The 27595-nt window shown below is 37.9% G+C and overlaps 1 pseudogene; it reads left to right on the forward strand.

Moving 5' to 3' along the window:
- Window positions 1–27595, forward strand: part of LOC119140704 — an 84743-nt pseudogene that overhangs the window by 28097 nt on the left and 29051 nt on the right.

Raw genomic sequence — 27595 nt, forward strand, 5'->3', positions numbered from 1 at the left:
TGGACTGATCTTTCAAACGTGAAAGTAAACAATTTGGTTGATGATTATATCTACGATATGAATGATGTGGTTGTATTATAGTACCTAGATAGCTTTAGTCTGATCTTTGTGTTATGTACTGTACAAGGTCAAGGTGGCTTTACTTCTAAGACTGAATCTTAAGTATAAAACAACAAGAAATAAGGAAACAAGAGAAGGGGGTTGCTGTCCACTGACATAAGGCAAAAAATAATTTAAAAAAATCTCTGAATGGCCAACTGTTTTGATATGCATTATAGAGAAGAGTTTAAAGGAGAATGTTTTGCGGAGTTTTATGGGGAGCTCAAACCAAACACAAAGGAAGTGGCATTGGCATAAGCTCAAAAGTTGACTTTGAGTTTAGGTAAAAATTAGGTAGTGAAAACAGGCTGGTAGAAGAACTTGTTGTGTACAGGTGTTGATACCCTGATAGTGATTGAGAGCAGGTATTATAGAGATGGACCATAGACTGCTTTGAAAGCAAATTAATATAGTTTCTGTAATCAGGTAGTCAGTAAAAGAAGTAATGTCATAGAATAGGCTACAGAGGATGACCATCTCCCCTGTAATTAAGAGGAAGGCTGCTTGAGAACAAAATCATTTAATCTGCTTGATTGATTGGCTAGAGAGGCATACAAGTATGGCAAAAGAAAGATTGACAGTTTAGAAGTTGAGATATTTGACTTGTCTGTATGGAGTTGTACTTGTTTGTGAATCAGAGTACCAGGAGGTGTGAAATGTGGAGAGATGGTCTTCAAAGAACCCTGGAAAAAATTGGAGAGAGGATTAAGTGGTGCTCCAAAGTTTGGACAGTTACAGAAGTCAGAAGAGAACTAGGACAGAGCAGTTGTAACCACAGATTTCAAGATTATTATGGTTGACTATTGGGAGGGTGGGGATAGTTTTACTTCTGATCTTTGGCTAGAAAGGGGTCATTAGAGATGTTGGAAAGGGTTTTAAAATGGATAATGGGTGTCAGGTGGAAGCCTGGGTAAGATGGAACAGGAGCACAAATTCCAGACTGCAAAGCTTTTATACAGTGAGTTTAAAGATAAAACAAATTAATCTCATTTAAAGAAGCAAAGGATATAGATTTAACTGAAGAAAGAGAAAGCATGTGTATATTGTGAGCAGGAAGAGAGGGTGATAAGGAGGAGGTGCAAAACAGATCCAGAAATAGGATTTCTGGGGTTAGATGAAACAGAGACTCTTCAGTTATGGAAAATTTATTTTTTAAAAAACATCCTCAAACCCTATTTTCTTTTGGTAGAAATAGGTCAGGCTTGTTAGAAAAAACCAAACCAAACCAAAACCCAAAAACCCCACCATCAAGACAGATGAAGGTTTAAAGAGTAAGTAAAAAAAGTTGGATAATGGTTCTAAAAAGGTAAAGTACATTATTTATAACTGTGAATTATGCACCTTCCTTTCTTAAAAATTGTAATTACCATGATCAAGATCTGAAAAAAAATATTGCTTTTCTGCTTAGTATATTTAATTATTAAAATTTAAGATTTAGTGTTTCAAGAATTATTTTGATTATGAATAATTGCTTGTGTTGGTTTACAGAAATTTCAAGACATTGAAGAAACACACCTTCTTCATATGAAAAAGATTATAGAATCATTGTCAAATACCATAAATAAATTAATTTATAAATAGGAGAGGTAACTTTTATATTATTATTTGGATCATGCTACATATTTTCTTAACTATTAAATGAAGCATTTCTTACTATGTTTGTGGTAATTAAAGATCACATCTTTCAAATAATGATAACTTTAAACCCATGTGAGTAGGAGGAGATAAACAGAAATGATCCACAGAATTCAAAAGATATTCAAGCAGATGTGGGTTTTTTTTGCCACAGGTTTCAAACATTATGTGAGTACTGCACTTGTTTGAGATGTTTGAAGGAGATTTGAACATCTAATTAATTGCTGATTTGGTCTTTTGTGATGTCTCTATATGTGTATTCTCTTTTGTTATTCAAGCCTCTGAAAATTTTTTTATTAAATGGATCATCCTCTAATTTTTTTCATTGTATTAGAAATCTTTTTAATATTTAAATTCTACATAAGCTGAATTCTTTACTGCTTCCTTCCTGGTTTATTTATAAGTTCAGTATCACAAATTTTACAGAATAAGGCTGAATAATCGTTAAATTTTTTGTTAACCAAAACCAAAATATTTTGACAGTTCGGAGAATTGTTAGTGTATTTCAAAGCTCTGTTCCCTAGATATTAATTAGCATGTTTCACACATTCCAGGATACTTGTGCTTTTCTTTAACTAAAACTTGAAATTATATCAGTCTGAAAAGCTTCCAAATTTTTGATACACTAGTTTTTGAGCAAAAGACCTTCAGTAAGTCTTGAAAGAAGCTTTTATAGTATCTTTTCTTTAGATGCTAGTTGGTTTAATAACCCTTACAAGTAGTCCTTAATTTTTTATGTTCTAAAATGTAATTTTATTTATATACACTTCATTTGAGTCACTGTTTTTCTCCAGTTTTGAGGTTTTCTGCTAACGAATGGTGGTAAACAAGGGTCATGCTATTTGTTTCTAAAGTGTATACATACTGCCTTGTTGGAAAAAACTTATTAACAATATGTGGTTGTTCCTTTGTCAGACCAAAAAATATTACAATAGTGTTTTTACACAAGCATTTGGGAACTATGATAATACAGTGGTAACAGTTCACACCCTTAACCTGGTGCTGGCTTAAAAGACTCTTCCTGATATTATAGTGGGATATGTTACTGAAAAATTCAGAAAATTATGGATTACAAAAAGTAGTTTAGATGGAAGAAATAGAAGTAAATCCTAGACCCATCATCAAGCTGTATTCTTTCATTCCTCATTTGCATCTATCGTACACACACTTGCTAATACTGAAGCAAAAAGATTTCCTTGGTGAAACGCCTATTGATTTTTTTGGAAGCACTGTATTATATTTTAGAGGCAAGTATTTTGAACCTTAACTAGAGAAAAACACTTTTTAAAGCTAATAACATTATTTCAATTACTGGTTTTAAAAATTCCTTTTGTGTGGTGTGATTGTGGTATTTTTGTGTTTGGGTTTTTTTTTTTGAAGGTGCATGAAGAGTTTATTAATAACATGACAAATACTACAGTTGAGAGTGTAATACAGAAATTTGCTGAGTCAAAAGGAACTGGCAAGGAAAGACCTGATAAGAGATTAAAAATAACAGAGTAGGAAATGTTAATTTTAAAACTGTATATTTCCCCTCCTGATAAAAGGTCAAACCCTATTTGTTAATGTGTTATAGAGGTAATGTACTTAAAATTTCAAATTCTCAGAATCCATTAGCTTTGATATTAAATTATTCATAGAAATTTAACAACACAGTTTATTATGTAAGTGTAGTATTTGTGGTCGCAAAGCATAGAATTTTATAGCTCTGAGTCCCTCTATGTAGACCTTTGAGGAAGCTCTTAAACTACACTCCTTCTTGGTTACATCAGTGAAATTCATCAAGAAACTGAAGTTCCTTGTAAAAACTTACCGCTGCTATGTGCTTCTGTGTAAATTATATTTCCAAAGTTTATTTAATATAATTATGGATATATTCAGAACAAATGTCTATAAAGCTGCTTACAGAACTGTTGGAATAGTTGCATCAGTTTATTTGATAGCTTACAAAATTATCCATTTTAATAGATTAAAGGAAGCAATCTACATATAATAAGCAGCAGATTGAATAGTATTTTCTGCAAGTACTGCTTGTTGGGTATGGTATATAAGACTTACCTGGACTGGCATAAAAAGACAGACTGACAGTACTGTGTATCTAACATTATAGGAAAAATATAGAGTTCACTTTATTTGGGCTTGAGTACATGGTCACTAGGGGTGTGAGTACAGAAATTCAGTAGTACTGTTTTTCTCTGAGAATTAGGAGTCCTGGCTAGCATCTCTGCTACAGAAGCACAAAGGTGGGGTTTTTTTTCAGATCAAGGATGTACATAGTAGAGTAGATCTTGATAATTTATATTAAATTGCTAAATATGGTTACTAGGTGTCTTACAATGCCTCTGTGAGGTGTTTTTAACATAATGTTGTTTCATATTCTCTTTGTGATCCGCTAATGCTGATACCAGAGTGGGCTGAGATAAGATTGTATATGGAACAATTTTCAAATGTTTCCTGTTGTCATGGTTTAACCACAGCCAGCAACCAAGCACCACGCAGCCGCTTGCTCACTCCCCCTCACCCAGAGGGATGGGGAGGAGAATCTGAAAGCAATGTAAAACTCAAGGGTTGAGATAAGAACTATTTAATAGGTAAAGCAAAAGCCACGCATGCAAGCAAAGCAAAAAAGGAATTCATTCACTACTTCCCATGGGCAGGCAGGTGTTCGGCCATCCCCAGGAAAGCAGGGCTCCATCATGCATAATGGTTACTCGGGAAAACAAATGCCATAATGCAGGAGCGGTCTGGAAACTAGGACCATGCGTGGCAATCAGTTAGCTGAGGGGAATGTACTCGAGCTTGTCTAGACAACAATTAACATGATGAGACATGTTTACAGAGCACAGGGGAGTGGGAGACGGATGGCGCCAAGGATGGCGCCAAGGAAAGGTAACACCTTGCTGTTAATTGCTGGTAGTTAACCACCAATCAGGGATTGCCTAGTATGCAATGCTTAGCTTCAAGAACCAATCTGTTTAAAACGCACAGCTTCTGAAAGTGTATAAAAACGCGTGCTTCTGAACAATAAATTGACATTTGCTTGCATCAAGCTGCGTCCCGTCTCTTCATTCGCCGCACCATAATGCCAAATGTCCCCACCTTCCTCCTCCTTCCCCCAGTTTATATACTCAGCATGACATCCCATGGTATGGAATACCTCTTTGGCTAGTTTGGGTCACCTGTCCTGGCTGTGTCCACTCCCAATTTTCCCATGCCCCTCCAAGCACTCTTGTTGGCATGGCCCAAGGAACTGAAAAGTCCTTGACTTAGTATAAGCATCACCCAGCAATAACTAAATCCGTCAGTGCCTTATCAACATTGTTCTCACACCAAATCCCAAACACAGCGCTGCACCAGCTACTAAGAAGAAAATTTACCCTATCCCAGCTGAAACCAGGACACCTGCATATTCTACAATTTTTCAATAAAGAGTAAAAAAGGAAAAGTATCAACTTAGGGGTTCAAGTTCAGTTGATCTGAAGTTGGGTAAAGGCATGTGAAAATTAAGTGTTCAGACTTCTTTGATTAGCTGTTGCTGAGATGTCATGGCTAGGGATCTCCATCTTGCATTCAGGATCCTGATTCCCTGGGTTACAAAGACCCTCGCTAATATATCCTAGAGTAGTGTGCACTTCAGGTCATCTACATTATTAGTGTGGGGTTTTTTGCTAGACAACATAGTATTCATAAGAAAAATAACACTTTTTAATTTAGTGGGAGAAGTTATATACACTGTGTATTTATTTGCTGCTTTACAGCGTTCTTCAAATATCATTTGCGTTCTCTGGGGTCAAATAAATGCTTTTGCAATACTAAATTTCATTTATTCAATCCTACAACTATTTTAACAGCAAAATATTTTAAGGAAAGTTTGTGGTCTTAGTATGGAAGTATATGCATCTTGAATTTTATTTTACAGAGTGAAATTACTGTATTGATATCAACTTTTGTAAAGCAGTCATGGTGCAGAGAAGCAGACAAATTGAGCAGCAAAAGAATACAAATTCACAAGAAGTGTCGAAGATAGGAGATTAGAAACAGACTGTTAGTGATGTTAATTATGGTTACTTCTTCTATTATATTCATTTTATTAACTTTAAATCATATACCTTTGACAATTACAAAGATTTGGAAGGCCAAGTGAAATGTCAGTCTTCTAAGAATGAAATGGAAACATCCCGTGTGGGAGGGGAAAAAATACTTTTCTGCAATTGAAAACTGTTCTTGATAGAAATGTATTTTAACTAAGGGAGCAAATGTGAGAAGTCTGTGGTATGAATTTAGTAAATGGAGTGGAGAAGGAAATGGCTTCTTGGATAAATCTAAGTATTCAGCATATAAAAATTATAATGACTTAGTGTACAAGACTGTCATGGTTTAACCTTGGCTGGTAATTAAGTACCATGCAGCTGCTTGCTCACTCCCCCCTCACCCAGAGAGATGGGGAGGAGAGTTGGAAAAGAATGTAAAACTCAAGGGTTGAGATAAGAAAAAATTAATAAATGAAATAGAATAAAAATGAACGAACAATAATAACAGTGATGATAATAACAGAATGAAAAGTGGAAGGGAAAGAATAAAATCCAGAGAGAAAGGAAGAAAGGAACACATGGTGCACAATGCAACTGCTCACCACCTGCCCCACCAATGCCCAGCCAGTCCCCCAGAAACTATATGCCCACCCCGGCCACCCCCCCAGGTAGATATACCAGGCACGAATGCCCATGGTATGGAATACCTTTTTGGCTGGTTCAGGTCAGCTGACCTGGCTGTATCCCCTCCCAGCTCCTTGTGCCCCTCCAGCCTTTTTGCTAGCAAGGCCTGAAGAACTGCAAAGTTTCACATCAAAGCCAAAACACAGCACCACACTAGCCCCTAAGAAGGTAATTAACTCCATCCCAGCTGAAACCAGGACAAAGACAAATGTAGAATGAATGTTGTGCAGCTGCCACTGTTGCTTAAGATTCCAGTCCTAAATCTATTTGAAGAAAATACTTTAAAAATCTCCAGGACCATATAGGCCTTCTTCCTCTCATATAATTCGTGGGCTAATCTATTGAATTAGTTGGTGGGTTGCATTCTGGAATATTGAATTCTGAGAACAAAATAAACTAATAATAATGCATAACAAAGTATTTTAGATTATTTCAGTATATTCTAGCTATAGTTATAGTACTTCATAGTGGAGTTTACTTTTATTTAATCTGTAAAAATAAGAACAAATCTGAAAGGAAGTACTGAGAAAGGCTGTCTTATTGCATAAATTATAAGTAATTTACTGTAAAGGTTTCTAGATATAGGTTATTAATCTCTCATCTACATGTCTGCAAATTCTTTGTATCTGTGATGTCATTTATACCAGATTGTACGGGCTCCCTCTGGTGGCTAATTTGTCATCTGAAGTCTTAATATACAGGGGCTTCTCGAGTTTAACACACTGTTTTTGTAGTACAAATAATATGTCTTTCAATCAGTAATGCTTTGTGAGTTTAACTTCATTTATTGACTTCCTTACAATGGCTTTTTTAACTGTTACCTAAATAACTTTAGTCAGCTTTAGCACTTAATTCTTAGTGAATTTACTTTATTTTGAATGTTTAGTATTAATACAATATTTGAAGAAGCTTTATTCATTATTTTTTTCTATTCAGCATAAAAAAAATAGCCACATTCAGTTGCAAATCTTTTAATTTTAACTGGGGGGAAAATCACTTAAATGTAAAACACTGAAAAACAGAAAGAGAGGTGGCATGGCATACAATAACCAGTCAGGCTTCAGGTCAGAATTTAATTTGTTCTCTGAACTGTTTTCTAAAGCTTACATGTTCCTGTTACTAGGTTTAATAGCAGGTGTAATACCATCAATTGGAAGATGCTTCTGTCACTCATGGTCCTGCAGTGTTGATCAAAACTATTGTTGTCCACTTCTGATGAATCAATTTTCTGTTTCTGATAGGCTTCTGCTCCATGTTCCCTGGAAAATTCATTTATAGCATGGCAGAAAAGGTCTACTTTTTACCCAAAGTATATGTTAAATCAGTAGTGGAGATGATATGTATTCCAGTTCAGTGACATATCAATGACTTCTAGCTTTATTTACTTAATCTAATAATAATCTATAAACAAATATTGGTTTGTTCCAGTATGAAAAGTTGATGCCACATGAAATAGAAACTGCTAGGAAGTATGAGCTCATGTTCTTCTAAGATCTTATGTCTGAAATTGGCAGGATAATATATAATATGTTTAAAGATATTTGTGAATGTCTATATAGTTGTAGTTGGTCATGAATGATTTTCCATTTTTAGCTACTGAATTACCGTGCCCTCTTCTTGTATGTGGGAAACTGTGTTTGTCCCTGTATTAGGTTTTTTCCACTACACAGTTTACCCAGAAAAGGTACCTTTGAAGGCCAAATGAGAAGACTCAGCTGCATTTTCAAAAAAATCAGGAGCAAAAGTAAAATTTAATTATTTATTTTCATTAACTTGTTCTGGTGTTATTGTTAGTGGTTGTTGGTAATGCTGTGCCATTATTCAGTGTGAAAGGGGTGTTGGGTCATCTTTTAACTATAATAAATATTTCTTCATTGCTTTTGCACTAGCTTGATCCATCTTTCACAATTGGAATCAGCCAGAATGTGATTTACACTGCAACCCTGTATTCTTAACCACACAAGTAGGCAGAGAAAATCTGGCAAAGAGGAGTAGTCACATGCAAATTGTCCAAGTGTATCAGTAAAAGCATCTAGACTTTGGGCTGTGAAAAACACAAGCCCATAAAAATGCTTCTTGTATTCACTATCCATCCAATAAACTTGAACTTTATGGAGGGGCTAGAAGTTTGCATTTGTTAAAATATCATAAAATTAGTCAAGCAGGACCTGCCCTTCATAAACCCATGCTGGCTGGGCCTGATCCCCCGGTTGCCCTGCACATGCTGCATGATGGCACTCAGGGTGATCTGCTCCATAACCTTTCCTGGCACTGTGGTCAGGCTGACAGGCCTGTAGTTCCCTGGATCCTCCTCCTGGCCCTTCTTGTAGATGGGCGTCACACTGGCTAACCTCCAGTCTTCTGGGACCTCTCCAGTTTGCCAGGACTGCTGATAAATGATGGAGAACAGCTTGGCGAGCTCCTCCACCAGCTCCCTCGGTGCCCTCAGGTGTATCCCATCCGGCCCCATAGACTTGTGTGTTTCTAAGTGGGGCAGCAGGTCACTGACAGTTTCCTCCTGGACCGTGGGGACTTCATTCCGTTCCTCATCCCTGTCTTCCAGTTTGGGGGCTGAGTACCCAGAGGGAAGCTGGTCTTTCTATTACAGACTGAGGCAATGAAAGCATTAAGTCCCTCAGCCTATTTATTCCTCATCCTTTGCAACAGCGTTCCCTGACACATCTAATAAAGGATGATTATCCTTGGCCCTCCTTTTGTCATTAATGTATTTGTAAAAACATTTTTTGTTATCTTTTATGGCAGTGGTCAGCTTGAGCTCTAGCTAGGCTTTTGCCTCTCTAATCTTCTCCCTGCATAACCCTGTAACATCCTTATAGTCCTCCATTTAGGTATGGCATTCCTAGTAAAAGCAATGTGGCATTTTCACAGGCTGCAAAATTGTTAATAAACAATTGTTTGCCATCCAAATAGTAATCAGAACTGTTTAATCTGAATTCTATACAAGGTCATTAATGCTGCCAGCATTGCCTGAATCCTTGATGCTTTATGGTTCTGATAACATATGGTTCGATGTGGCTGGCTGTTGGTGGCAACAGGGAGTTAATGCAAAGTTCAGTCTAAATTTGACATGCCATCAGGTCTTTTCTAATTGTTTTTATATGCATTTTAGTCCTAAATGCCTATGGGGCACTGCTTATGCATTGGGTTTGTTTTGGGTTCCCCCCCCCAAAGCAAATGCAAGAGCACTGATGCAAGCTGCACCACTACTAGGAAGCTAGTGCAAAGTAACTAGCATACTGTAAATGCACAGTTGTGCTCACTCCATGTTAATATTCCTTTTTACATTAGCATGTTGTGTTAAACTACATGTTTTCTATCTAATGAAGAAACATGCAAGATTAACAAGATCAAGTAGATGAAAAAGGGTTTAAGGACACCTGCATTCCTCCAAGAAATTTTAGCAACAAGTTAGTTCTTCCCCAGAGATTGAGATGCAAAGCAAGGGCCACGGAATACTGAAACTTGCTTTGATTAAAGCTACTAGTTTTTTTTTTAATGCACTTGAATAATAAACTCTGCTTTGAGAGAAAGACTTAAGATAGTGCTGCATATGGCTCTTTTTTTTTTCCTCCATGGGTTGGTTAGATAACATAATTTGTCATAGCACTATCAAAACTAGCCAGCTGCAACAAGGCTTTTACTATCCCATACCAGATTAACTTCAATAGGTAGCTCCCACACCTTGCCCCAGCACAGCCACCAACCCCCCACAAGGTTTCAACAGTTCATCTACTGTCCACACTGTTTCTTCAGCCTCTTCAGGCCAGTCCACCCTGCTGCTTGCCTCCACTGCATCCAGAATCTTTCTTCTCCATACTCTTCTTCCAGCCAGCCTCCCCTCATACAGGCCTTTCTCTTCTCTCAGGGCCTCTCCTACATTCAAAGACTCCAAGTCCCTCTTCATCCAGCTTCATGTGGTCCTTAGAGCTATTTAACTACTTAGCAGGAACCAGCCACAGCTGCACATCATCCACATCAGCCAACTCACCACCCCTGAATCCAGCCCACAGCTGTATATTATCAATGTTAATTAACCTGCCTTCATTCCTTTACAATTTGTCTACAATAATTCATAGAATTGATATAAATGCTTTTCTAGGAAGCTAAACAGCAACAAAATAGATGGCAATAAACAATAAAAATGGTTAATACTTTTTTTTTTAACAGCTCTGCATATCTTAGAGTTCCTTTTCTACAAAGAAGTATAACAAAGCAAGCGTTTATGTTCTTATAAATTATTTTCTTTATATTTTCTGTAAATATTATGAATATTTTAATGTGGTCAACACTTGTGACTAGATGCATAAATAGCCAGAAGTGTTTCAGTTTCTCAAAGCCTGTGCCCATACATAATTCTACACAGATGGTTGACCAAGGAATGAGTTTAGTTCAATACTGACAGTGCCCAAGAGATTCAGTAAAGTATCCTTTGTAAAAGAAGGCAGTCCATTGCTATATTTCAGAAGATAATGGGAGAAATTAAGTGTGGATATTTTTGAGGATTTTTATAAAAAGCTGGGCTTGAGGCAAATCTTTAAGGGTGCTGTGCTGTTACAGCTCTGTTTTCAAAGAGGAGATGTAAGCTCAAGATCTGTACCAACAAATATGTCTTGGTTCCTGTCCTAGATATATATTTGATTTTGCCTGCAAAAGTTGAGTTCCTTCAAAGACAAGAAACCTGCCAAAGCTGGTGTAGGCTTTAGGAAGTTTCATTTACCAGCATAGATTTAAAAAAAATAAAAAATTACATATACCTAATTTGAAAACTTGTTTTAATTTACAAGTTATTTATTTTTAATTGTCTGGAAAATTAGAACTGTACAGGTTTTGCTCTAAAAGTCTCTTAATCCAAGTGGAAAACTGATAGTATTGCATTGCCAATATTAGCTGAATATACCAACCAACTAGGAATTTAACATTATTTGGCAGGCAGGACTACTGTTTTGCTGATTGACTGGATACCAAGCAAAAATGGACTCCAAATCAAATATAAGAATAAATGCAGTTTATTATATTACACTATAATAAATAAAAAAATATCATGCAATATGATAAAAGGAAACAGTACTAGTTATTATGCACAATATGATAAAAGAGCAATAGGAGCAAAGCATCAAATTATTACTGCAAAGCATTACAGAGACTAAGAAAAGGATACATCACCAATTACCACCTTAACATCATCCAGGCCCACCCTTTGGCTGGGAAGCCCCGTTGCAGCCAGTGCCAGGAGTCTCTCGGTAACTGGGAAAATTCTTATGTGGTGCATCCACCCGTAGGTGAGGCTTCTGGCCCAGTCCCGAAGCCTGCCCACCTTTATACTTGGTGAAAAACAAAAATAGTTTACACAGCGTATGCAAACTATTAAGTTTAGGCTAAGTGCAGGCGTGCACTATCTCATGATTCATAAGGTTCACACATGCCAGGGTCATTGGCCAGACACCCGAGCATGTTGGGGTTACTGTCATGACACAGCTGCACACAATATTGATTGTCTGGATGGTCCTGCTCATATCTTGCTTGTTCAGGGGGCTCAGGACAAAGACCACCTGCTCATTAAAGTTGTCCTTGAGCTCCCTGAGCTCCCTGTCCAAGTTAAGCAATCCCTAATTAAAGACAAAGGCTTTTTCATAAGCAGTAATCAATTAATTAAATTTTCACCACAGCTACAGATGTGATTCTCTGAGGAAGCCAGTTAAGCTTTTCCTTTTAGTGTGATTGTATTTTAAGCAGTAGCAAGAAAAATTCATATTGAATACAAAAGTTATTTTTGCTGTAGCATCTTCATTGAATATATAGTGTTGGAAAGGAAGTTCTTGACATGTATGTATACATACACACACACAAATCCACACCTGAACTTGAAAGCTTGGTGATCTTTTCCTAGTGTGTGAAAAAATGTTCGGACTCATATTTGAGAAAGAAGAGCTGTCATGAATGAGTGGTTTAGGTTGCTTAAAGAATCACCATCAAAGGTATGAACAAAATAGTTTTAATAGGAATTTGTGGGAGTGCAACTTCACAAAGTTTGATGGCAAGGTTCATTCTATTGCTTATTGCATGCATGAAACACACAAAGGAAAAATCAAGTTAAAATCAAGCTAGAATGATTTACATGGAGACCAAAGATGCAGAGGGGTAAGGGAGACCCTCCTGTTGAGTTGCAAGGTTTAGAGTGGGCGCCCTTGCTTTCTAAACTCCTGATGGAGCTTAGGTGTGGCTAGTCTCAGACTTGGTCAATGGTTTATGTCTAAATGTTGTCTAAGATTTATTCACAGTTTTAAGGTGGATCACAAGATCTTGGAAGCACTTCAATTACAACAGTGATTTAACTACAGATCAAAAATGGTAACACATACTATACTTGCTATGAGGTCCCTAAATCAATTCACACACACATGCACATAGACACAAAGAAATAGATGTATAGATATATATATAAATGTACAAAGGTATACCTTTTAAAAGTTCCCCTTGAGTTCAGTGAAATATGTCGAATGCCTTTGCATTTCTCAACGGGCGAAGCTTTGAGCCTTGAGGAGCAGGGTTATCAACCCAGGCCCCATCATCAGCTTTTGACAATGGTTTTCATAACTTTGTAAACTTGGGAGTTCGCAACCTCTGAGTGGTGTCCCGCTCAGAGGGAGATGCTGGTCACAGCCCCCTGCAATCCAGGAGAGCAAAAAGGGTCTCGCTTAGGACCACTGTTTGTAATGTTGCGAGATTATTTACTTTAGTAATCTGTAAATTTTCATCCCGGCCTAACCTGAGCCAGTAATTTTTCAAAATTCCAAGAACAAGGGTACCGTTCCACTCAGGCTACAATTTGAGTTGGGACTGTTCCAGGGCTGTCAGGGGATGACTGATTATCCCCCCTCTCATTCCCTACCTTGGCCAGGCAACAGGAGTTCCTGGTAAGACAGTGCCGTTCCCCACATCAGCCATGCAAGAGTTTCTGGTACAGTCAAGGGGCACTTAACTGCCCAACTCATTACACAAATGCCAAGGCCTAATGGGGATTCCTGAGGTCATAGAGCAACCCAGAGAAGGGGGCAAAGTGCACCACCACGAGAGCCCATCCAATTCACAGAATGAATTGGATGAACATCCACTTCCCCTGAAGTACTCTGAGAAATCAAAAGCGGTCTGTGATGTCTAGCAAGAATTTTTTTAAAATTACAATCCCAAACTCAACTGCATTCAACTGTTCAACAAAAGGAGATAACAGCAAAAAAGAAAATAGTGTATGTTGTTGATGTGTAAAAAAAAATATCAATAAAAGGTCACATCAACATAATATTTAAGAATGCTTTTGCCATGCCTTCTGGGAACATACAGTTGTTACAGTTTTTTTGGACTTTGTTATGATTCTGCAGTATATTGGTATGATTTCTTCCACAGAGCTAGCTAAAACACTAAAGTAAGAGTATAAATATATTCAGCAGCAAGTGAGAGATGGGGCAAAAATGGAAAAATAATAAAAAAAACCCTTTAGAGATTTGTAGATGCAACAGGGCAAAAGCTGGGTTTTGTGTGATTTTTGGACTCAAATGAAGTACTGTCAGGTTCTCTTGAATTTTCCTGCTTACAAAAGAAACAGTTGCAGCCTGAGGCAAATAATCTTTCTGGGCTGTGGGAGCAAAGAAATATTCATTTCAATAACTTAAGTAGTAAAAAGATATTAATTAAATGATAGTCATCAGAAAATGCAGTAGTATGTAGGATGGGTACTACTATGATAATAAAATTGTGGATGAATAGCTTTTAAACATCTGAGAATAGAAATAACGTCCTGAGACATGTTTTATGCTAATACAATAAATAAGACCTATAGTTTACTTTTATAAAATGGCATAACCTTATATGGAATTAATATTGAGGGGAAAGGGGTTTTGGTTAGGTTTTTTTATTTGTTGGAGGCATATTTTATTTTAAGACAGAAAACATTCTTTGGACAGAATAAATGTTAACTAAATGGCCTTCTCAAACATGAAATTGTCACAGGAAGCATACATAGCAAAATTGGAAGGAAGAAGTGTATTTTTTTTCTTCTTTCAGAAGATAAAGCATAAAAAATGAAACTTTCTGAAGTCTGAAAATATTTGGAAACCTGTTTATAAACATCTGTACTGTAGTTCATTTTTAGTAGACTGCAATGTTAGAGAAGAGCAATGGCTTGAATATTGTAACAAGCTTATTGAGGAAAAGTGTGGTTTTAAACTAGGGAAAGCAAAACAGAAAACTAAAGTTTGACTTAAAAACAGACTCAAAACCTTCTATCTTGTTGCATATTCTGCTTTTCTAATAAAATTGAAATACATCCTAACCTGCATATATAGTATTCTTACATTGATCCCTAAGTTGTGCTGCACAGGGTCCCATTTCTAATTAACTCATAATTTCATTGGCCATAATACTGTAGTGTGGTAGTACTTTATACCAGGGCAAACTACTATTGGACAACTTCTGCACTGAATTGACTGTCTGGGTCAACTGGGTCTGTATGTCATACTCTTTCTTGAACAAGAATATTTACTTCAGCATTTGAAAATGAATTCTCACTTGACTTACATTGGACTTGGTGTGTCCATAATAGTTCTCAGGAACTGCAGGATCTTGTCTGCTTTTTCTTCAATGTGTTTTTATTGTTGTCTTAGTTGTCATAGATCACCTGGATGGCCTTCTGCGTCAGATATTCCGTTTTAAATGATGGATATCAATTTGTATGCATTTTGACAATGGAAGGTACAGTGGAGTACCCCTTGACCTGTTGCCTAAATAGTATGGGTGCAGGAAAAGAGGAAAATGTCAAAGCACTAGCTAATTGAGCTAGCTACACAGACATTTTCCATCTTGTTTAGCTATCAATCTAACTTCATATGTGTGAAATTGTTCAATATTAACAAAAAGCCTAAAATGGAAAATTCTTGATGCTTTCTTACAGGTATGTGTTTAACACATACACTTGCCTATCTGGCAATTGGCTTAAATGATTCTTAGACTTGCATTCTTTGTACCTAAGCCCAAGTTTAACCATAACAATAAAATTTCAAATTCCTATCTTTTATTAATAGAGCCTGTAATTTAAATGCTTTCTGTGTAATGTTGAAATGGATTTGTTTTGAAGAATTTGTCTCTATTGGTTGCCCTTTTTGAGGGAAGGAGGGGTTTCTACAAAAACAGTATAAGAAATACTGTTACTAGCATTAAACTTCTTCCTAAGCCTTGGGAGTTTAATTCACAGAGTGCCTCTCTGTTTTACTGTCATAGCTGATATAAACCAAAGGATGGTGTAGTTCTATATCATTTTTGATAGTGTGGTTCAGAAAGATCAAACAGGAGTGGAAAATTGGGGTCGTCACCTATGTTTGACCTTTTTGCAACTATTGACTTGGATACTGGCACATTTACCTGATGTTGCTTAGATGTTTTTAATGTCAAATACTAGGATCAAAAAATTAATATTATGCATATTTTGTGTCTTAAATGGTGAGACATTTTTCAGGGTCAAACTTATACTGCCTTGGACTCCAAGTAGCTGTGTGATGTCACTGAAGATGACCTGCTCTATAACTTTCCCCAGCACCGAGGTCAGACTGACAGTCCTATAGTTCCCCAGATCCTCCTTCTGGCCCTTCTTGCAGATGGGTATCACATTTGCCCCAGTTAACCAGGACTGCTGATATATGATGGAAAGTGGCTTGGTGAGCTCTTCCGCCAGCTCCTTTAGTACCCTCAGGTGGATCCCATTTGACCCCAGAGACTTGTGTGTCTGAGTCACTAACCATGTCCCCTTGGATTATGGGGTCTTCATTCTGCTCCCCATCCCTGTCTGTAGCAGCTCAGGGGGCTGGGTACCCAGAGAACAACTAGTTTTACTATTAAAGAGTGAGGCAAAGAAGGCATTAAGTACCTCAGCCTTTTCCTCATCCTTTGTCACTATGTTTCCCCCTGCATGCAATAAAGGGTGGAGATTCTTCTTCATTCTCCTTTAGTTGTTAATGTATTTATAGAAACATTTTTTATTTTCTTTTACGGCAGTAGCCAGGTTAAGTTCTAGTTGGGCTTTGGCCCTTCTAATTTTTTCCCTGCATAACCTCATGACATTGACATTCTTGTAGTAGTCCTCCTGAGTTGCCTGCCCCTTCTTCCAAAGGTCATAAACTCTCTTCCCCTCCCCAGTTCCAGGCAAAGCTCTCTGTTCAGCCAGGTCGGTCATCTTCCTTGCCAGCTTGTCTTTTGGCACATGTGGATGGCAAGAATTGAAAATTCTATCATTTCATGATATTTGTGCCCAAGATGGCCTCCAACTATCGCATCACCCACCAATCCTTCCCTGTTTGCAAACAAGAGGTCTAGCACGGCTCCTTCCCTTGTTGGCTCCCTCACCAGCTGTGGCAGGAAGGTCTCTTCCACACACTCCAGGAACCTCCTAGACTGTTTCCCCTCTGCTGTATTGTATTTCCAGCAGTCATCTGGTAAGTTGAAGTCCCCCATGAGAACAAGGGCTAGCAATCATGAGACTTCTCCCAGCTGCTTATAGAATATTTCATCTGTGTCTTCATCCTGGTTGGGTGGTCTGTAACAGACTCCCACCATGATATCTGCCTTGTTGGCCTTTCCCCTGATTCTTACCCATAAACACTGAACCCTTTCATCATCATCATCAAGCTCTAGGCAGTAAAAACACTCCCTCGCATACAGGGCTACCCCACTGCCTCTCCTTTCTTGCCCATCCCTTCTGAAGAGTTTGTAGCTATCCACTGCAGCACTGCAGTTGTGTGTCATCCCACTAGGTTTCTGTGATGGCCACTATATCATAGTTTTCCTGCTGCACAACAGCTTCCAGCTCCTCCTGTTTGTTGCCCATGCTGCAGGCATTGGTGTAGATGCACTTCAGTTGGGCTATTCATCCTGTCACCTTTTTGGGGGGGAGAAGCCCTAATTCCTATGTGACTGTTCTCAGGTGCTTCTGTGGTTTCTAACTCATCAACAACCCTTGTGTCTTTGCTGCCGCGTGGATCTCCATCCCCTACCCCCACTGATATGGCAGACTGAAGGACCTCACTGGCACACTGTCCCTCAAACACTGGCATGCCATGCCCAGGCTTATCTCTAGTGGGCCTGGCTTTATCCCTTTCTCCCTTCAAATGTAGTTTAAAGCTCTTTTGATGAGCCCTGCTAACTCCTGCGCAAAGATCCTTTTCCCTCTTTGAGACAGGTGTACCCCATCTGTTGCCAGCAGGCCTGGTGGTGTGTAGACCGACCCATGATCAAAAAACCCAAAATTCTGCCGGTGACACCAGGCTCGGAGCCAGGTATTGATCTGCTGGCTCTTTCTGTTTCTTCCCTCATCATTCCCTGCAACTGGAAGGACAGAGTAGAATACTACCTGTGCTCCTGATCCTTTAACCAGTCGTTCCAAGGCCCTGAAGTCTCTCTTGATTGCCCTTGAACTTCTTATTGCAACTTTATTCTCCTACATGAAAAAGCAATAATGGATAATAATCCTTGGGCCGTACCAGGGTAGAAAGTTTTCTTGTCACATCTTTAACCCAGGCCCCAGGGAAACAGCATACTTCCCTAAGAAGTGGGTCTGGTCAGTATGTTGGACCTCTGTTCCCCTCAGGAGAGTCTCCTATTACAGTGACCCATCTTTTTTTTCTTTATGGAAGCATTTTTTCTTGCAACAATTTGTTGTAAGAGAATGCTGTTTTCATGGTTGATATTTATCTTTCTTGTAGTAAAGCAGCTAGTAGATGCAAGGGAAGGAGAGAGAGTGTGTGGGGAGAAGGGATTTTTCTATTAACACTAATAAGGTATTAGGTATCATTAAGAAGGAAGAGTATTTAAAATTTCCAAGTTAACTTCATAGTGAAAAGTAGAACCTTCTTACTGAATTTTTTTGTGCAGCTTCCATCTCATTACTATCTATGCCAATTCTTCAGTAACTGAGTTTTTCAGATTGTGTTTTAGTCTTCCCTATGAGAAAAGAATACATTGTTGCCAGAGCAAGATAAATTTTGGGGGGATAAGTCGGCTTCTGTTAAATGAAATTAAAAATACTAATCTGATCATCATATCTGTTTATGTTTCAGCTAAGCGTGAGTGTTTGTCTCTTATCAAGCTGTAAAAAAAACACCCTCAAAGACAAGTGTTAGGCAAGTGTAATGGACAAAATACAGAAACTTTGAGTTGTTAACAAAAATCTTTGCTTTCTGCTTGTGGTAGAAGTGATGGTTAAAGATACTGATCTGAAATAAGGATGAGTTTTACTTGAGCCTTGAATTTTTATATATTTTATTCATTAGTGTAAAAGTCTTAAAAAGTCTGGGGATCAGTCATAATAGCTGGGAAGGGTAAAGAAAAAGATGCTATTCTGAAAAAGCTTAAGTTTTGTTTTTCTCTTAAAATATGTTTAAATCTCTGTTGTTTACAGGTTTTTCCTTCTGTTTTTATTTTGGGGATGAGTATGTTTACTTTGGTTTTTGTTTTTCTCCTGGCCAAATGGGAATATGTGTGGAAGTAAGAAACTGGAGTAGCTGAATCCTTAGCAAACTGATGAAAAATGTATTGTCTGAAGTGTAGTGCTGAACAAGTAATTGATTTGTTCTTCAGCTTCTATGTTTTATGGTATTTTTCTTAGTTTTTAGAGTTTAAATACTTAAAATGTTGATTAAATCAGTGTGAGGATGTTGAGATCTACAGTTCCCTGAATCAGGTTTTCTGGTGGGTTTTTTTTAATTATTTTGTAAGACACCCAGTTTTGCTGACTTGTGGAGAACACTGACTTTATTTTACTGTGAATTTAATGGAGAGCAAAGAAGAAGGGATTGGAAGAGCAGCTTATAATATCCATCTATTTACAATGTGTAGTAGTAGAATGGGAGCGCTGTTAGGAATTTGTATTTCATCTTGTCATATTGAATAATTAGACTTGCATTTGAAGTTATTTAATAATTGAAACTTAAAAGTGCATTTAAGACTGCCATTTGAGATTAGCCTTTTGATATTCTGTTCTCAAGAGCTTCATTTGGAAGCCAAACAATTACATTATACAGAAATGAGATATTGATGGGTTCTATTTCCAGATTCTCATCCTGCTGTTGGTTTTACAAGCACCCAGGGTTTTTTTAATGGCAGGGAAAGTTTTGCAGACTCAGTCTTAATTACAGTAATATAAATCATTACCTTGAGCACACCTTTAAAAAAATATCATTAGATCTCTGCAAATTTTCAAAGAAAATATTTGGTACATTTTATCTAATGACTAAAATAAAGTTGTTTAACATCAGTGAGTATCAAGTTACATTGTGAGATTCTCAATTGTCTTTCTATTTGACATAAGCATAATTTTTTTCATTTGCAGTTTGAGAAATGCTATCAAAATGTAGTGTTTATACTGAATGAAACATATTTACACTGCAAGATTTAAATATACATTTTGAGGGTTACATTACAAATAGAACCATTTGAGGTACTTAATTTGTATTTGATTCATGTAGTTAATCCCAGTTGTGTAATTCGCAATGCTAATTCACAGCTAAATTATTTTTTACTTTCATTGTGGTATCTCTAATTGCAGCACAATGATTTGCTGTGTTGTACTATTTAAAAATAAACTGAAGCTTGTAGTCTCCATTTTTCTTGTATCTAAGATCTGTTTATATCAGCGACTTATTTTAAGACATTCATTTTGAAAAGAATACAAGTGAAAAAACTGGAAAATGCTTGCAAGTACAGCTTTTATTTTACGTGAAAACACCCTGAAAATTGCACAGCTTTTGAGTTTATGGTAGATGCTCTACAATAATTGTAATTTCATAATAAAGATAAATAAATCAGAGTACTTACTAACACGTGTGTTTTGGGGCAGGAGTGAAAGTAGTTTCTGTATTTGAGGTTTCCACAATCTATTTACTTCCAGTTGTTTGTAATTGAAGTTTTCAAGATTTCAGTCTCTCACTTGAAGTAGTTGCATAAGGTGCAAAGGGAGGGGAAGTTTGACTACATTAGAGTATAGAATTGGGAACAGTTTTGTGGGGTTTTTTTCCTCTGTCTTATCTGTAATGTGTATACTCCATCAAAATGATTACAGAAAGAAAAGTAATAACCCCTGTGTCACAGTGCTAAAATGATAAACTTTGGTTTTACTTTTGTTGGTTCAGTTGTAAGTTACCGTTTCAAATACGGGCCAAGGGGCTAATTCTTAGTAGGGGCTGAAAGTAATGGTGCCAGTTTGCATGTGCTCTCTGCTTTCTTTGCACTTGCATAAGTGCTGGCGTGATTCTGCCATTTTAACTCCCTGAACAAGGTCTTATGGAAAATCACTGTTTTTTCTGCAAGTTTGCTCCCTGAAGTGGCTCATAGTAGGGTTAAATAGTCAGATTGAAAGAATGAGGGTTAGGACTGCCCTTTGCAATGGCTGTTACCTTGTGTCAACTTGTTGTGAATGCTGAATTAGGATCCTGCTGACTATGCCAATTTGTCACGAATGGGTGATTTAGACCACTTAACCACTGTCAAAGGTATCAACAAAAGTGGTTTTATTGAAATATGATGATGTAAAAGTGTGATATAACAAAGTTTGATGACAAGGTTCACTCTATTACTGTACTGCACAAAGGATATAGCAATGATTCAAAGTTACCAAGACAGAATCAAAGTTACCAAGACAAAACCTTAGTGCACTATAATGCAAGGTTATTGCATGATATTGGCCACTTACCAAAGATCTGTTGTTGGTAAAAGGTCTCTCTGCCTTGAGGAGCAACCTTGAGGGGCATCCCAGCTCAAGAGGAGATCACCACCATGCAGCCACGCTGCCTAGCAGGGAGAGCTCAAAGGTGGCTCACTCAGGCTGCCACATTTGTAGGATAAAGTGGTGTAGTCAAATTGCATACAATAGGAAAAGTATGCATGAGACTTCTTGTACCCGCAACTTTCTTTGTTCCTTGATAAATGAGTCTTGGAAAAACCACCCACTATTCATGTGTTAATCTCATGATCGGTGTTCCAAGCTTATATGTATCAATGCTCACTGTGTCACTGTTCCTTTGTGGGGTTCCTGGAGGAGTTCTTGGCCCAGCTATGGCTCAGGCCTTTACCTCCTTTGGAGCCTGTACCAAACTACTGCTAGTTTGGTTAAGGGGTTAAGTGCATCTGTCACAATTATAAAGGGAAGCCACAATACTGAATTTATTTAGATATGGCACTTAACCAGTGCTCTCTATTTTTTTGTCCTGTTTAGTCTTAATGATTTTTTTAAAACTTTTTTATCTTCTTTATTGCTATGTTTAAGATTCTGCACATCACTTTTAACTGTCCAGGTAACTGACTATGAAGTCAGAGGAACTAACAATGCAGAGTTAGAAAAAGTGTGAATATAAAAATTAGTGCTATAGCTATGTTTTTTTCCTTTTTGATTTTTCTTTACATAGATCTTGTTCATTAAAAGAAGATAAATTGAAAGCCTTACACTATATTATAGATGCAATTTTGAACGAGAAGAGGAAACAAATTAGAAACGTTTCATGTGCTTTTAATAACATAGGCAATTCAATTTTATTTAGACAGTGTGCACTAGTATTTTAATTTTTCAGTATGAAAGAGTGAAAAAAATGATTTGCTGTACATGTATGATTTTGCAATCTGTTTGACCATTGGCAGAGTAATTGTGGTTTTTCATTACCACCTACATTTGTAATTGAATTATTTAGTATTTTCAGGAAATATTAATAGTTGTTAAAATATCTTAGGATTTGACCTTCATTTGAGGTTAAACTTAACCTAACATTTATCTTCATTGTCATTTCTTTAAGGCCCTATTGAATTTGAAGAATGTAACACATCCAGTGCAGTTGAAGGTGAGCTGTAGCATAATTATTTGCCTAACAGTCTTGTTGATAGGGCCTGAAGCTGAGGAGAGAAGGATATTCACATGTGAATATGTATAACTTTAACGTATTTCAGTAGACCAGAAACCTGTTTTTCTCTTGAGAAACAAACTTCTATGAAAATGAGACCTACAATACTTTATAAGCCTAATGCACAATGGTTAAAGAATTTTAATATTTCTTGGGCCTTGTCAGCCAGAGGGCTGGAGGGACACAGGAAACTGGGAGGGGACACAGCCAGGTCAGTTGACCTGAACCAGACAAAGAGGTATTCCATACCATGGGATGTCATGCTTGGTATATAAACTGGGGTGGAGGGGGTTGGCCAGGGCTGGAAGATAGTTTCTCAAGGACTGGCTGGGCATCAGTCAGCAGGTGGTGAGCAGTTGTACTGTGCATCACTAGTTTTCTTTTCTTCCTTCCCTTTCGATTTCATTCTTCTCCCCTTCTCCCTCCTTTTCATTATAACTGTTATTGTTATCATTACTATTGTTATTTTGTTTTTATTTTATTTCAATTATTAAATTGTTCTTATATACTTATCAAGATGTAAATTCTTTTCCGATTTTCCTCCCCATGCCTCTGGGTGAGGGGGGAGTGAGCAAGCGGCTGCGTGGTACTTAATTACCAGCTGGGGTTAAACCACGACAACCAGTGTTTGACATTGCTAAATATATACTCATCTCTTTGATACTCATCTCTTTGATCTTTAAATGAAAAGTGTTTGTTTCATAGGGATAAAACCACGGAAGAGGAAGCCTTTTGGTTTATCAGGAATAATGAAAAAAGAAAAAGATACTGAGCTTGTGTAAGTATATTTCTAACTTAAAGCCTTGTCTTGTGTGAAAACTAGTAAATGTATAGAGATAAACATTAGCTGATGTTTAACAACAAATGGTTTTATAACAAGTTTAGAGGAATGCTATGAATATGAAAACATCACAGCTATTTAAGATTTTTGTAACTAAGGATTTTAGGGAAATAATATAAATGTATTCAGAGTAGTCTACTCATGCTTCATTCTTTCCTTGGCATGGGTAACTAGTTCTCCCTTTTTCTATATTTAAACATTGTAGATAGCATGATTCTCATGTGTACTCCTAATGAAATAGTAGCTCTGTTATGTGGAAAAAGTACTGTATGTCTGTGTTTGCAGAACTGAAGCTTCACTTATTCTTTTGTTAGAAAAACTTTTGTGTACTGTATAGAACAGAAAAAAAAAAATTTTTTTCCAGTAAATCATGTGCACATTCATTTCTGAAAGACCATTATTCTAACTCATGATTGATGTCCCAGTGTGGTGGGTTGACCTTGGAAGGACACCAGGTGCCCACCAAAGCCATTCTATCGCTCCCCTACTCAACTGGACAGAGGAGAGAAAATATAACGAAAGGCTCGTGGGTCAAGATAAGGACAGGGAGATCACTTAGCAATTACCATCACAGGCAAAACAGACTCAGCTTGGGGAAATTAGTTTAATTTATTGCCAATCAAATCGCAGTAGGGTAATGAGAAATAAAAACAAATCTTAAACACCTTCCCCCCCACCCCTCCCTTCTTCCCAGGCTCAACTTTACTCCCAATTTCTCTACCTCCTCCTTCCCAGTGGTGCAGGGGGATGGGGAATGGGGGATGTGGTCAGTTCATCACACCTTGTCTCTGCCGCTCCTTCCTCTTCAGGCGGAGGGCTCCTCACACTCTGCCCCTGCTCCAGTGTGGGTCCCTTCCAGGGGGTGCAGTCCTTCAGGAACAGACTGCTTCAACGTGGGTCCCCCGTGGGGTCACAAGTCCTGCCAGCAGCCTGCTCCAGTGCAGGTTTCCCACAGGGGCACAGCCTCCTTCAGGTCACATCCCTGTGTGGCCTAGGGTCCTCCACAGGCTGCAGGTGGGTATCTGCTCCACTGTGGACCTCCATGGGCTGCAGGGGCACAGCCTGCATCACCATGGTCTTCACCATGGGCTGCAGGGGAATCTCTGCTCCAGTGCCTGGAGCACCTCCTCCCCCTCCTTCTTCCCTGACCTGGGTGACTGCAGAGTTGTTGCTCTCACATATTCTCACTCCTCTCTCCTACTGGCACAGATTTTGGTTTTTTCCCCCTTCTTAATATGCTATCCCAGAGGTACTACCAGCATCACTGATGGGCTTGGCCTTGGCCAGCAGCAGGTCCATCTTGAAGCTTGCTGGCATGGGCTCTATCAGGCATAGGGGCAGCTTCTGGCATCTTCTCACAGAAGCCACCTCTGTAGCCGCCGCCGCCGCCGCCCCCCCCCCCCCCCCAACCTTGCCACATAAACCTGTTACACCTATTTATACCCTTTGTCACATTTACTGCACGCTCTCTGTCTTAGATGGATTGGTAGCATTCTATATATTAGTAATTATGGTTACTATATTTCATTGTATTTTGTTCATAATTTCTAAATGTGTTTTCTCAGTGGAAGTATTTTGATTTAACAGAAAATAGCTTTCAATTTAACAGAAACTTAGAAATATAGATATATATAGATATATTATCTGGCAACATATGTATACATTCTTTTTTTTTTCTTTAACCAGCTTTGTTGTTTTAATATTGTGCTGAAAAATTAATGACCTAAGAACTGCAGATGCTAGTTATTTGCACATACAAAGTGTCATAGCTATTTTTCTTTTGGTGTTTGTTTTTAATAGTGATATGCTTCTAAACAATACTTTTTCTTCTCTCTGTCATGATGTCATTAGTGCTCCAAGGTGTTCAGTTTTTTTTTAAGCCATTCCTCTCTATTTCTGTTTTTTCTGTGATTTAATCTTTCCTCCACCCTCTCTTCATTACTTTTTTATGTTGTAGTGTGATTTTGGTGAGCAGTAATCTGAGAATACTGCTCTGTTACACAGAATTATTTTTTCTGATTATTTAGTTTAAAATATTTAAATTAAAATGTTATAAATATTTGATTATATTAATATTTTAAATAATTTTAGTCCCCTTTTAAAAGTAATCCATTACCTTTGGAAAGTTATGTACTACACTTTCTTTTTTTTGTGATGCAAAACTGTTGCAGTATCAAATAGCTGCAAAAAAGTATGTTCAATCATTTGCCTTTTGTTTCTTGCATTTACATAATTGCAAAGTGGTGATTTTGATAGTATTGAGTACTGTTGTTTGATTGAGTTCTGTAGCTGTTGGCTTTTCTTGTCCAACAAAAATTATTTTGCCACCACATGAACTATTACTCAAGCTAATCTCATGTAATGCTATTAGCCTGCTTGCAAAACAGGCATCTCCTTCCATCCATTATTTGGCAGATGATCTGGCCCCAGCAAAGTTAGAGGGCTCTTAATAGTAGCTTTCTGGAGACAGCAAAGGCAGGAAGCTCCAAATTAACTCTTCTTGGGTATATCACTCAATGTATCATTAATCAGAGATCATGTTTTTCCTTGACCTGTCACAGAAAGAAAATTTTCTCGGGCACTGAGGGCTTAAAACTGGCTTCTGTACTGTGTGAAACACTTTATACCTTTGTATGCTTGTCCATTGGATCTGAATACTTTTCTAAATGCTATCTTTTCCCAAAGATATTTTATTTAATGTTGAAAGATAATATGGATATCTCTTTCTAAGAGAAATTCTGTTTTTCATGGCACAGTGATGCCATCAGAAAATATAAATCAATGCAGCCACTCTGAAATGTTAAAATAATTTCACTTGCTTTCAATAAATTGGACTGAAAGTTGATTTATATTACATTATTTATTTCTATATTTATACACAGTACAAAAATGAATAGATGCTAAGGTCAGAAAGAATGAAGTATGACTGCATGCTATTGACCTTCTATGTAATACATGCTATAGGCTTTTACAGAGATTCTTGCATTAATCCAAATTAATCTAAATTAACTAAAACATCACATTTTAATGTAGGATTTTCAAATGATACAGGGTCCATTATGTCCTTAAGTAAAATATTGTAAGTTATTTATGACCTCTTTTAAAAATGTTATTGTTAGTCTAAATTTTTTCTGATTTCATCTTCAGCTAATGATCTTGTTATAGGCTGTACATGATAGAACTCCATATCATAGAATCATAAAATCATTTAGTTTGGGAAAAACCTTTGAGATCATCAGATCCAACCGTTAACCCAGGACTGCCAAGTCCAGCACTAAACCATGTCCCTAAGCACCACATCTACATGTCTTTTAAACACCTCCAGAGATGGGGATTCAGCCACCTCCCTGGGCAGCCCGTTCTAATGCTTGACCACCCTTTCAGTGAAGACATTATTCCTAATATCCAATCTAAACCTCCCCTGTCACAATTTGAGGCCTTTTCCTCTTGTCCTCTCACTAGTTATCTGGAAGAAGAGACCTACCCCCACCTGCCTACAACCTCCTGTCAGGTAGTTGGAGAGAGCGATAAGGTCCCCCAAGTCCTTTTCTTCAGACTAAACAATCCCAGTTCCCTCAGACACTCCTCAGAAGACCTGTGCTCCAGACCCTTCACCAGCATCGTTGCCATTCTCTACACACGCTCCAGCACCTCAACGCCTTTCTTGTAGTGAGGGGCCCAAACCTGAACACAGCATTCTAGGTGCAGCCCCACCAGTACCGAGTACGGGGGGATAATCACTTCCCTAGTCCTGCTGGCCACACTATTTCTGATACAAGCCAGGATGCTGTTGGCCTTCTTGGCCACATGGGCACACTGCTGGCTCATGTTCAGCCTGCTGTCAACCAGCACCCCCAAGTCCTTTTCTGCAAGGCAGCTTTCCAGACACCCTTCCCCAAGCCTGTATTGTTGCATGGGGTTGTTGTGACCCAAGTGCAGGACCCAGCACTGAGCCTTGTTGAACCTCATACACTTGGCTTCAGCCCATCAATCCAGCCTGTCCAGATCCCTCTGCAGAACCTTCCTACCTTCAAGCAGATCAACACTCTCCCTCCCAACGTGGTGTCATCTGCAAACTTACTGAAGGTGCATTCGATCTCCTCATCCGGATCATGATTAAAGATATTAAAACTGGCCTCTGAAAACAGAACTAGCCCCAAAGTTTGATCAGAAGTTTCATCAGAAAGTTCTCTCCACTTAAAGGTCAAGTTTTTTCTTAATATCCTGTTAAATTAGGCTGTAAGCTCGTTTAGTTTGTGTAGGGCAGGCTTTCCACACCTAGAAAAACTCATGTTCAGTAGGCTTTTCAGTTTATCAATACAGGGTTTTAATGTGTTGACATCTAAACTGGATATTGT

The sequence above is a fragment of the Falco rusticolus genome, chromosome W (genome assembly GCF_015220075.1).
Source record: "Falco rusticolus isolate bFalRus1 chromosome W, bFalRus1.pri, whole genome shotgun sequence".
NCBI classification, from domain to species: Eukaryota; Metazoa; Chordata; class Aves; order Falconiformes; family Falconidae; genus Falco; species Falco rusticolus.